Genomic DNA, 4,323 nt, shown 5'->3' with positions numbered 1-4,323 from the left:
GGTAGTAGGGTCTCGGGTAAAGTAGCAACTCATAAAATGAGTATGCAAAATACGGGACCGTCGTAGCATTACAGCTCATAATTTATTTGTTGAATCCATAGTAAATTTATGTCATAAGAATATTGTGAATATATATGACATGGTGCATGGTTATGGCCCTTTAACCCCAATGTGATTGGATGTGTGTAATGTTGTAATTCATAATACGACCTGCGTGTCATGCCTTCATCCCTTTTATTCTTGTTGTAATTAGATTACACTCGAATGTAACACGAGTTTCTTTAGATTTTGTAATGTACAAAATTAGAAAGAGTTAGTCTTCTGGAAGACGGGTGAAAAGGAAGGAAGGACAACAACACATGACAACCAAGGAAGCACTTGGAGAAGCTGCTTAGACCTAGGTTGACTTATCACTCTTCTCATTGGCTCGAGAAGATCGTAGTTTATGGGGGCCATAACCATGTCATGTTTAAACTTGTGTATATGTTGATATATGTCATGATATGCCATGATGTATGTGATGCATGTGTAGCTATCGTAATTAGGTCATTTACATATGCCTACCAAAGTTTGGTACTCACTACTACCTCGATCATCTGTAGTCAGGTTTGCCAAATCAAAGTGGCTTGTTTTATCTTCGTAGAGTGCAACAGGACAATTGTGATGTCCGACTATTGACCTTTGGGTATGACTTAATTTAGTTACCTCAATTGGATTGAGAACTTAAAGGCATATCCCATAAGATGTAAATCATATTATACTAATCTTGGGCGATTAGCCAAAGCTAACTCAAGATGAATTATAATATGGATTTCATAAGATGGGAAAATGAACAAACAGTGTTGTTCACCTAAAGATATAAGAGTTACATAGGATGTAATTGGTAAACGTTGTCTACCTAAGTTGTACTAAGTCTTGGGTGATTAGCCAAAGCTAACTAAAGATAAGGTATAATATGGATCTTATCCTATTGATACACCTTGCCTACCTAATTTATACAATTCTTGGGCGATTAGCCAAAACTAACTCAAGATGAGTTATAATTTGGATCTTATCCCACTTGAATGTCTTTGCTTTTGGGTTTAGAGCTAGTAGTGACTTGCTCCTATCAAGCTTTAGAATTCAGTGGGAGAATCATTTAATTAAAGGTCTAATTAAATGATCTGAGTATGATACTTCTCTGCATTTTATTGTTGTAGACCACCATGTCATCTAGTACGTAGAAGACACTATCTCTGTGATCTGTCCTTGATAAGTACAAGCTCAATGGAGATAATTTCCTAGACTGGTATAGAAACATGAGAATAGTTCTCAAGAGAGAAATAAAATTGTACGTCCTAAAGCAGCCTATTCCTGAAGTACCCCCTGCTACTGCCACTAGAGTTGATAGGGATGCTTACAAGAAGCATCAAGATGATGCATTAGATGTATCATGCCTTATGCTTGCCACCATGAACTCTGAGTTTCAAAAGCAACATGAGAACATGGATGCTTATGATATGGTTGAACACCTTAGAAAACTATATCAAGCACAAGCAAGGCATGAGAGATTTGAATCCCTAAAGCACTGTTTCAATGCAAAATGCAAGCCGGAAGTCCCGTAGGGCCATATGTGCTTAAAATGATCAGGAATGTGGAGAATTTACAAAGGTTGGGATTTCCACAAGGCCAAGAATTGGCCACTGATCTTATCTTGCAGTCGTTGTCTGATAGTTATAGTCAATTTGTCATGAACTACAAGATGAATGAAATTGACAACCACTGCCTGAGATGTTGAGTATGTTGAGAACTGCTGAACTCAACCTTAAGAAGGTAAAGTCTGGTTCCATTTTGATGGTGTCTAAGGGCAAAGGTAGGTGGAAGCCTAAAGGTAAGGGTAAGACCCAAGCCAAAGGCAAGGGCAAGGCTCATGCACTGAAACCTAAAGGTGATGTTGTTAAGGAAGGAACCTGCTTCCACTGTGGTGACACCAGACACTGGAAGAGGAACTGTAAGGTATACCTAGAGGAACTGAAAAGGAAGAGAAGTGAGACTTCTGCCTCAGGTATATATGTTATAGAAGTCAATCTGTCTATTTCTTCTTCACGGGTATTATATACCGAGTGTGCATCACACATTTATACTAATGTGTAGTGGAAGAGAAATAGTAGAATATTGACAAAGGGCGAAGTGGATCTATGAATAGGCAATGGTGCAAGAGTTGCTGTTGTCGCTGTAGGAACATATTCTTTATCTTTGCCTGCTGGGCTTGTTTTAGAACTTAAAGAGTGTTGTTATGTGCCTACCTTGACCAAGAATATTATCTCTGTTTCTTGTTTGGACAAAAAAAGATTTTTCATTTGTAATAAAGGGCAAATGTTGTTCTGTTTATTTCAATGAAATGTTCTATTGTAGTGCACATCTTGTGAATGGCCTCTATGTTCAAGACTATGACAACCCAATCAATAACATAAATACCAAATGGTTGAAGTCTAATGATTTGAATCAAACATATCTCTGGCATTCTCGCTTGGGTCACATAAATGAGAAACGATATCCCAACTCCATAAGGATGGACTTTTGGACTCATTTGATTTTGAATCATATGAGGCATGCGAATCTTGTCTTCGAGGTAAGATGACAAAGACTCCATTTAGTGGACACGACGAAGGGCTAATGATCTGTTAGTACTCATACATACTGATATATGTATTGTAACACCCACGAAATGATAAGCTATACCTATGAGTATTTTTTCTTTAGAATAAAAGAAAAAGAGAAATGGAAATAGAAACCAAAAAAATGGAAAGAAAGAGTGAGGTCAAGGATTGAAACTTGAACCTTCCACAAATGATAGAATTAAGTTGGTGTATGGTAATCACTAGAGTAATGAATAATATGTGAATAGAAAAGAATGGAAATGTTAGTTAAGAGTGAGAAGATAGTTAAGTAAAGGAATAAGAGAAAACCAAGTAGCTTACCTCCTCTTCTCTAGATTAAGAAAAGAATAAGCAAAAGACAACTTTCGGCCAAGATATGTTTGAAGGCCTAGGCAAACTTAAACTCAACTCTAACATGATCATGTTCTTCCTTATGATATGATAAGAAGATAACTTGATGTACTTATGATTTCATGTTGTTTAGAACTAGGTTTTCATGTTTGAACTTTCGGCCAAGATAGGTTTGAAGGCCTAGGCAAGCTTAAACTCAACTCTAACATGCTCATGTTCTTCCCTATGATATGATATGAAGTTACAATGATCTTCTTATGCTTGTGGTTGGTTTAGAATTTAATTCCACTCTTCATGATTTTCGGCCACATCATGAGTTTAGACTTAGGAAACTTAGTACCAAAATTAAATATGCTTATGATGTTCCTTATGATAAATGTTATGAAATTGGTTTAGGGTTCATATGTTTATATGATTGCTTGTAACCTAGGTTTAGACCTTTGCATGTTTCGGCCACATCATAAATTGTGGACCTAGGAAGCTTAGAACCTAAACTAAATATGCTTATGATGTTCCTTATGATAAATGTTATGAAATTGGTTTAGGGTTCATATGTTTATATGATGGCTTGCAACTTAGGTGATCCCTTGCATGTTTCGGCCACCAATGAGAGATTGATGATTGAGACCCAATTATGACCCTTTATGTGCTTCACATGCCATGATATGATTTAGGAGGTGTTAACTTATGTGTCATGCATGATTATGTTCCCATGAAATGATATATGCTCATTTATGTATGCTTATAAATCATGCATTTAAAAGATCTCCTATGATCTGTTATACGCTCAAGTAAGTAGGCTTATGATATGACAATGTAAAGGTCTAAGAGTTGCTTTCCTATCAAGTGGGACTAAGAGCACTCTTTATGATATGCTAAGTGAAAGGCCTAAGAGTTGCTTCCCTATCAAGTGGGACTAAGAGCACTCTTCATGCTAAGTTAAGTTATGAATGACATGAACATGATGAATTATGAATGACTTGAACATGATATGCTATGGATGACATGTACATGATATGCTTTGAATGACATGAACATGATATGCTATGATTATATGACATATTATTTTACTTTGTATGGCTTGTACCAAAAGGGTGGGCTCCTTATGCGCCCCTAGGTCGAAATACGGGCCTAGTAAAGGGTGGGCTCCTTACGTGCCCCTAGGTCGAGCTACGGGCCTAGTTTCCTAGTAGGTTCAAGACTAGCTACCTTGGGTCTACTTAGGATGCGCGCATTTATGTATATATGTGGTACTAAGCCGGGCCCCCTCATGTTTAGATTATTTTCAAGTACTATATTATATTGTTTTAAGACATCTTGCACCATGACATGA

The sequence above is a fragment of the Zingiber officinale genome, chromosome 8B, assembly GCF_018446385.1.
Source record: "Zingiber officinale cultivar Zhangliang chromosome 8B, Zo_v1.1, whole genome shotgun sequence".
Classification (NCBI taxonomy): domain Eukaryota; kingdom Viridiplantae; phylum Streptophyta; class Magnoliopsida; order Zingiberales; family Zingiberaceae; genus Zingiber; species Zingiber officinale.
This window is presented reverse-complemented; position numbering follows the sequence as displayed.